We start from the raw sequence: 9,669 nt of genomic DNA on the forward strand, positions 1-9,669 counted from the left end.
CTCCCCACCCACACTTTTTTTTTTTTTTTTTTTAATACAGGTTTGTTTTGATCATAACCCTGGTGAATTAAAATTCCGCTTCCTCTCTCTCTCTCTCTCTCTCTCTCTCTCTCTCTCTCTCTCTCTCTATCTATCTATCTATCTATCTATCTATCTCCCCCCACTCCGGCCTCTCCAACTCCCTCTTTCTCTCTCTCTCCCCCCCCCCCCCCCCCCCCCCCGCTCGACCCCCCTCCCTCTCTCTTTCTCTCTCTCTATGTCTCTTTCATATCACACTTAAATTAGAAACTAAGCTTATCTCTGACAGATGATTACACGAGCTCTCTCTCTCTCTCTCTCTCTCTCTCTCTCTCTCTCTCTCTCTCTCTCTCCCTCCCTCCCTCCCTCCCTCTCTCTTAACATTATTATTTACAGGACCACTGAGTGTGTCAAATTGTGAGCAATTAAGATCTGTTTGCCTCTCACTGAGTTTTGCTGGACACTTTTTTTTTCTTCTTTGTTTTTTTAAACAAAGTTCACACTGAAATATTTGCAGCTGCATTTCAAACTGTGCATTTGTGTGATTTGTTTCTTTCTGTTGCTCTTGTCATTTGTATGTATGCTGGTAAGGTTTGATCTGGTCGTTTAAATGACAGTGTGCACATGACTGAAGACGATTCAGCTAGTTGGATAAAGCTAACTGCTTATTTCTTTTCGCGCCCAGCGCATAATTCATTGCAGCTTATTCCAGTTTCGTTGCCCATTGATGTGTGATGACTCAAACGGTCAGAGCGACACGACACCATGGTGCCCTGTTTCAATGAATCGTGGTAGGAGCAGGCTACTTTTTGAAATCAAACTCGTAGTGGAGTGATGGCCTAGAGGTAACGCGTCCGCCTAGGAAGCGAGAGAATCTGAGCGTGCTGGTTCGAATCACGGCTCAGCCGCCGGTATTTTCTCCCTCTCCACTCATAGACCTTGAGTGGTGGTCTGGACGCTAGTCATTCGGATGAGACGATAAACCGAGGTCCCGTGTGTAGCATGCACTTAGCGCACGTAAAAGAACCCACGGCAACAAAAGGGTTGTTCCTGGCAAAATTCTGTAGAAAAATCCACTGCGACAGGAAAAACAAATAAAACTGCACACAGGAAAAAATACAAAAAAAAATGGGCGGCGCTGTAGTGTAGCGACGCACTCTCCCTGGGGAGAGCTGCCCGAAGTTCACACAGAGAAATCTGTTGTGATAAATTTTTTAAAAAATGCAAATACAAATACAAATGCAAGTATGTTGGAATTCAGTCCTAAGCAACCAATTATCAAATAAGTGTTGATCAAAGTCTGACACAGCTGTTTCCTGTTTTACAGAAGGAATGATGCTGTGAAAAAAAGAAAAAAAAAAAAAGAATAAGTAATGTGGGTTTATGAAAACGACCCCCTATGCTTCTGTTTTTGAAAGCTGCGCAATGCCTGCATGGAGGAAGTTGGCGGAGTGGGTAAGATGCTGATCTGCCGATACAGTGCTCGTCAGGGTCTGGCCACGGTGGTTGTTGTCGTTGTTTTCTGTTTTGGCTTCCTTTTCCCTCTTGTTTTCAACGGGGAAACTTTTCTTTAAAAAAAAAAACACCAAAAAAAAACCAACAAACAAACAAAAACAAAAAAACAAAAACAAAAAAACAACAACAACAACAACAAAAAAACAAAAAAAAAACAAACAAACACAGTGATCGGAAACGGAAATACGTCATTGCAGTTTTACAAAACTAGCTACCGGAAAATTTACTTCTGAGAGGGTAGGTTTGAGGGACAAGGGAGAGGAACCCGGGGCAAGGAAAGGGAGGGAAGCGTCATAATAAACAGACAGATGAATAACTGCATGTGTGAACAGATAATTAAGTGGTTGTTTCATAATAAACAAGATGGCCGTTGTCTGATTAGTAGTCGGGGTTGAAAGGGCGGCGGGGGTCATGGAGTGATGGCCTAGAGGTAACGCGTCCGCCTAGGAAGCGAGAGAATCTGAGCGCGCTGGTTCGAATCACGGTTCAGCCGCCGATATTTTCTCCCCCTCCACTTGAGTGGTGGTCTGGACGCTAGTCATTCGGATGAGACGATAAACCGAGGTCCCGTGTGCAGCATGCACTTAGCGCACGTAAAAGAACCTACGGCAACAAAAGGGTTGTTCCTGGCAAAATTCTGTAGAAAAATCCACATTGATAGGAAAAACAAATAAAACTGCATGCAAAAAAACAAACAAAAAAAAAAAGGGTGGCGCTGTAGTGTAGCGACGCGCTCTCCCTGGGGAGAGCAGCCCGAATTTCACACAGAGAAATCTGTTGTGACAAAAAGAAATACAAATACAAAATGTATTAAATTTAGGATGCTGAGATTAGAAGAATATTGACGCTGCGGTGATGGTATTTCAAGGTATACTGGCATATATAAGTATGAAGTTCTTGATTTGTGTCTGGTTGGTTTCATTTTGTGGTGTTCAACTTTTATCATGACAACAGTATTTGTTTGTTCGTCACCGATTTGAACAGCCATCAGCAGTGTGGCCCATTTAGTGGTGAGTATTATGGGAGATTGTCAGTTGGCATTCACTTCGTTTCACCAGCCTGATCTGAATTGTGCAGACCGTTGGAAAGTCTCCCTGCACGGTATACACACGCTTGTCCCTAAGTAAATACAAGGGCAGATAAAGACTGTCTGTCTCTCTCTTTCTCTCTGTCTGTCTGTCTCAGTCTGTCTCTGTCTCTCTCTATCACACACACACACACACACACGCACGCACGCACGCACGCACGCACACACACACACACACACACATACATATATATATATACATATATATGTGTGTGTGTGTGTGTATAAGCACACGCCAACCAGATGTCCATTTAACTACAAAAAGCACGACTAATACCACCTGCACCATCATCATCTTCATCGCCATCAACATCATCATCATCGCTATGAACGTGACCAGTATCACTGTTCGATAACAACCACTCACCTAACAAACCAGCCAGCAGTTACAACATACTTAATTCTTGAGTCAAATGTATTCTTCTCTTTGCTAGTGTATATCGTTGTCTATTCATTCCTTTCAGTACACACACAGTGAAATATGTCTAGGTATACATCGTTGCTATCCTAGATAAGCTGCAAAAGGATCCATTATCCGCAGGGTCAAATTTTTAAGGGTGGTGGTGTCACACATAGTGCTCTATTATTCAGACGCTTTCAGTATTATAGTGTGCGTGTTGGCCGAGTGTATACTTAAAACGTAAACCGTGCATGCTGTAGCCCATGTATTGATAATAAGGTGGTTTCTTGTGTCTCAGTGTCGATTTACATTTTGTGTGATGATTGGAAATAAAATAAACATTTGTTCAGAAAAAAAAAGAACGGATTGTTTTTGGCGGTGTTTGTTTATTTGTCTGTAGTGTGTGTGTGTGTGTGTGTGTGTGTGTGTGTGTACGGTGTGCCTGTGTGTGTGTGTGTGTGTGTGTGTGTGTGTGTGTGTGTGCTGTCCACACGATCATAATTATGTTGTATATTTACAATTATCCCACAGGTCCCGAATACATGTGAGATTTTCTCCACAGCCCACCACCACAAGATGTCGTAAGTAAGCAGCATTGAACTGATTATCTCCCCTCTGCATGTCTTTAAACAGATTTTCTCGATCTCCAACAATGATGATGATGATGAAAAAAATTAAAATAAAGATATAATAATGATAATAATAATAATGGTGATGATGATGGTGATGATGATAATATCAATAATGAAACGCCAACAATGGAGGATCGGTGACAGATCAGGTGCTGCAAAGTCTCAACATGCAGGCACCAGGTCATTCCAGGTGTTCCAGCATGAATGCAAACAGTCAGGTAGCTGCCGCCGGCTGAGGTGCCTCAGGATGCTGTGCTGATGACTGAACCATCTGCACACACACACACACACACACACACACACACACACACACACACACACACATACACAAACGCGCGCGCGCACACACACACACACAAACAAACGCACACAAACACACATGCACACACACATGCACACACACACGCACACACACACGCACACACAAACACACACACATACACACAGAACAGTGACAAACATAATGTCTTTACGTTGCAGCAACAAAACTTTAATTCTTTTTTTTGTTTTCCATCAGAGCGGATATGGCCACGAGCTTGGCAGCAGAAAGTTTTCTTCTTTTTTTTTCTGTGATTTCTGATTGTTGATTGATGAGCGAAACAGAGAGAGCAACACTGCCATTGTGCGTCATGATGAAATGTATTGTGGTAAATGGAACGTCAGTGTTGGTTGTCAGTGGAGTGATGGCCTAGAGGTAACGCGTCCGCCCAGGAAGCGAGAGAATGTGAGTGCGCTGGTTCGAATCACGGCTCGGCCGCCGATATTTTCTCCCCCTCCACTAGACCTTGAGTGGTGGTCTGGACGCTAGTCATTCGGATGAGACGATAAACCGAGGCCCCGTGTGCAGCATGCACTTAGCGCACGTAAAAGAACCCACGGCAACAAAAGGGTTGTTCCTGGCAAAATTCTGTAGACTGAAAAATCCACTTCGATAGGAAAAACAAATAAAAGTGCACGCAGGAAAAAATACAAAAAAAATGGGTGGCGCTGTAGTGTAGCGACGCGCTCTCCCTGGGGAGAGCAGCCCGAATTTCACACAGAGAAATCTGTTGTGATAAAAAGAAATACAAATACAAATACAAATATACAACTATATATGTGTCTATGGTTAATGTACGATACAGGAGAAAGTTTGTTGTTGGTTTGTTTGTTTTTTGTTAGTTGGTTGTTGTTGTTTTTTTCCAGCAGATACAGTTAAGAGCCTCGCAGCAGAAAGATTAAAACAAACACACAAACAAAAAACAAACAGATATGACTTGACTTGACTTGACTTGATCCACAGTTGAGACCGGTGGTCTGTTCGTGATTCCTCTTTTTGGAAAACTCAGTTATTTGGTGATCATCATGCGTTATTTTAACTTTGGCACTTTGGTTCGTGCAGGCCAGGCAGGTGTCTCCAATGATTGTCCAGTCGACTCTTGAAGGCGTTGGTTGTTGGTGCTGTCACAACCTCCTCAGGGAGACCATTCCATGTCGCAACTGTTCTGTGCACGAAGTAGTTCCCTTGGAGATCCAGTTGGTACCTGTCTTTCTGTAGCTTGAGGGAGTGTCCACGGAGCGTTCTCCCGCTTGCCAGTGTCAGTTTTGGTCTTTTGACTGTGTAGTAGCCATGCAGGTATTTGTAAACCTCGATCATGTCGCCCCTGAGTCTGCGGTGTTCCAGTGTGGGCAGCTTTAGAGCTCTCAGCCTCTCTGGGTATGGCTTATCCTTCAGAGACCACAGCAGTTTTGTGGCTTGCCGTTGCACATCTTCAATGTCGCTGCAGAGTGTTTTCTGACACGGTTGCCAGACGCTGTGTCCATACTCCAGAATTGGTCGCACAAGGCTCTTGAAAAGCTGGACGAATGTATCCTTCGTTAGGTAGTCAAAAGACCTCCTGATAAGCCCAACTATCCTGGTTGCCTTCCCAGTTGCATGTGCGACGTGATTGCTGAAGTTCAGTTTGTTGTCCACCCATACTCCAAGATCTTTTTCGGCCACCGTTTCTGCCAGTGTAAGTTTCTTGGTGCTTCCATCCTCTGCTTTCACTGTCATTGAATATGTTGCTTCTGATTTTGTTGTTCCGAGCTTCATGACAGTGCACTTCTGCGGGTGGAACTTCAACTGCCACCGATCCGACCACATCTGGAGTTGGTCCAAGTCATCTTGCATGTGCTTCTGTCCTTGGGCGATATCGCTCCTCCCAAACAGCTTTGTGTCGTCTGCGAACATCTTCACTGCAGATTTTACAACTCTGGGCAGGTCGTTGATGAAGATGACGAATAGCAATGCCTCCCAGAAATTTTGCTGCAGCATTGTTACATTGTTGTGAGCAGTAATAGTGGATTAGTGCACATTTCCTTGCTTGCATCCTTCCTGAGGATTTGGTATGTGGCATCATCTATCTTTTCGCTTTTTGTGTGGTACCATATATCGCAAAGTTCACATTGAAGGGAGTTTTCATCCTCTTTGCAGGGACTGTTACATGTTCCACAGTTTTCCTGTTTTTTTTCTGATTCCATCTCATTCTCATCTGCCTTTGTCTTCCTCTTCGCATCATTTTGTGTGTTCTTTTCTTTTGGTTTTGCTCCACTTTCGTTTTTTCCATTTTTTGCAGACTTCTTGATTTCTGTAATCTTGGCTTTTGGACTGTCTACGTTTGTGTTTTCCTCAAGACTTTTTGATCTGCTGGGCCTTCTATTAGTGTTAGTACTCATCTTGACGTTTCAGTCTTCAGCAATTTCAGCTCTACTCGTTTTTACAGCATATGAAAACTTGAAAATTGTCACTTACCGCGTTTTTAACACAGTTATGTACACAGTTGTTGCCTAGTAGTAGGAGTGTTGCGTGTCGCCTCTCGTGTTGCCATTCACACTGTACTCACTAACACTGTCACACTGCGGAAAAACTATGTGTTGACATGGAAAATTTCTTCCCCTGCCAATACGTCCGAACAAACAGCCTAATAAACCCGAACAAATGTATTGGTAAATTGTCCTAATGTTTTGGCTTCATGTTTCAGTACTCAAAAGGATAAATTGTTGGAAATCCTCGTAAATTGGTTATTTTATCGGAGCGAAATCAGCTACTGCTGCCACGCACGACATCACACACTTTTCTAAAATTAAAATGTAATGGCAAACCGTTTTCTAACACACACACACGCGCGCGCGCGCACGCGTGATTACAAACTTTTCAGCAGTTTTATAACACATAGCCCAGCTACAAACGTTTTCTCACACGTACAGCTTGGAGCTGACCCCACAACTGAATGGATTGCGCTTTTCGATTTGGGTCACACACACACACACACACACACACACAAATCAATCCTCTATCCCCTAAATGGCCTGAGGCACATTGGAGCCTCTGCTGTACCAGGACCTCCTATGTGCCAATGTGTTTTCTGCGGACAGCACGCGCACTAATTGATTCTGGCCCGTGGGGTGTTCACTGCATGCTTATCGCCTGTCTTGCCTGTTGGATACCTATGAGAGTTCTGACAGAGCACCGATGAATGATTGGCTCTGCGAGTGTGTCAGTAAGTGTGTGTGTGTGTGTGTGTGTGTGTGTGTGTGGAGTTAAGTGTTGTCACATAGGTACACACACACACACACACACTGGCGCACGCACGCGCATACACACTGACAGAGAGCCGAGATGTGTTAAACAGATTGAATAAATAAAATCCTGTCTCACACGCCTTGCCGGGAGCCTGTGTCAGCATCACACATAATTATTGAAGTCTCACCCAAGAGCCCCGCCACAAACGCCGCGCGATGCATTGATTATGACACATGTATATGTCTTTCCACCGACTATAAAATTATTCAAGAGAAAGAGTATTTCATATACCCATAAATAAAGCCACTGAAGTGTTATAATGCAGAAACATAGGCCTGTGTAAAATTGGCTGCATTCGGGTTTCCAAAAACGCAGTGAGAACAGAGTTCCTGAAAAGTAATCTTCCGAGATAATTGTTCATGTTGAAATAGACTCATATAGCTTATATAATCAATATCCGTGTGTGAACAGTCTGGGTCACTGCGATCGTGGCTACACGTGGTAACAACCACCATTGTCACCTTGAAAAATTACGGGCACGACTTTTGTAGCGGTGATTTCACACACTTCTTCGTCGGCTCCTGAGCACACAGGAAACTTAAGCGTTATCTGTGACCCTTTTCAGTGTCCAAACAGAGTTTTGGGGTCACGCACTTTCAGACCTAGCCCGGAGTGTCATTTGTCGAGGCTTGCTGAGCGAGCGCTTTCGACCTGTTTTCGCCTGCCAATTAAAGGTTCGTTCAGATATAGTGTTGCCCGTCGTATACATTGTACTGTTCTGTCCTGACTTTCTTAACATAAAACAATAGTCCGTCCGCTTTTGGAAAAACACACAGTACATATCCACGCGAAGTACATATTCATGCAGACACCTCAAACCAGTTCAGACTGGTATTTTCTCTCGCCGGTGAACATTTGGAAGGAATAATAATGATGATGATAATAATGATAATCATCATCATCGTCACCATCATTATCATCACAAACGGAACAAGCAAACAAATTTTGAGATGTACAGCGTCTCTTGCTACCATCAAAATAGTATATTAAGTAACTGTATACGTATATCAATTACTGAATACTGCCAGGCATAACTGAGAGTGAGACAGATGGATGGGACACGGAAGGGTGTGTGTGTGTGTGTGTGTGTGGGGGGGGGGGGTGGGGGGGGGGGGGGGGGAGAGAAGAAAAGTTTGTTGGGTTTTTTTTTATGAAGAAAATCGAAGGCTGAAAAAAATCCATTGTCTGCATTCTAAAAGAAACAAACCATAAGCCTCAAACAAAGACGAAACCGCGATAAAAGAATGGAACACATTGATAATTCAAACAATGTAGGCTTCATACATATTATCGGGTTGCCGGGCAACTTCATTTTCGTTCAGCCCCACCAGGTCGGTACTTTTTGCACGTGATGACATATTTAAATTTAATATAATCTTCCTTTCAGTGGTGAAAACGTCAGCTGGGATTGGCCGAGGCCACACATGCTGCCGCCGCTTGGAGAGCATGGCCGGGAAAAGCCGCCGCCAGATGCAAACGAACAATTCAGTAAAAGATGCACCACCCCCCTCCCTGTGCATGACTGATGCACACCCCTACCAAAAATAGAGCCTAAAAAAGAAAAAAAAAGAAGAAGAGAGAAAAAGAAGAAGAAAAGACAGAACAATGTATGTTCGTTTCCATTTGCACAAAGCCAGCTTTTTTCTTCGGCTGTCGGTTGGTGAACTGACTCATATTCAGCCGTGGGCTACATCGGGTGTCCCCCAAAAAGTGAACCGCTTTTTGACTGTGACAAGTATTTTCTCAGTGGTAGAGAAACCGAATTCATTGAACATTTTCACACAGTAACCTTTGGGTATCATCAACATGTCTGCAAAATATCTAAAAGTTCGGACGCAAATTATACACACACACACACACACACACACACACACACTGACACACACGGCACACACACACACACACACACACACATGTAGCCTTCCTTTGTGCACACCCGGCAACACATGCAGATCACTGAGTTGCACAGGCGCTCGCTTCAGTGCACTGAAGACACTGAGAAAACTGTGATAACACTGACTGATGGCGACACACTGGCAAACAATTTATCATTAATGTCATGTTCGATGCAAGGAATCTTTCTGGGATAGTTTGATCAATAATGATAAATAATAATAATGATAATGATAACAAGAAGAAGAAGAAGAAATAAATAAATAAATGAATATAAATAGATAAATAAATACCTTTGTCAAAAAGAAATGATAATGATGGCGGTGATAATAATGATAATGGTGATGATGGTGAAGGTGATAGCAACAATGATATCAATGCTATCAATAGAAGTAATTATTAATTTGCAGTACGTGCAGGTAAGATCATGGAACGGACCATAATTATCATAAGTCTGTCACATGTCTCCTTTTTCACGCACAGGCCCATGCTAATTTTGTTCGCGCATGCGTTGAACACA

The sequence above is a fragment of the Babylonia areolata genome, chromosome 22 (genome assembly GCF_041734735.1).
Source record: "Babylonia areolata isolate BAREFJ2019XMU chromosome 22, ASM4173473v1, whole genome shotgun sequence".
Classification (NCBI taxonomy): Eukaryota; Metazoa; Mollusca; class Gastropoda; order Neogastropoda; family Buccinidae; genus Babylonia; species Babylonia areolata.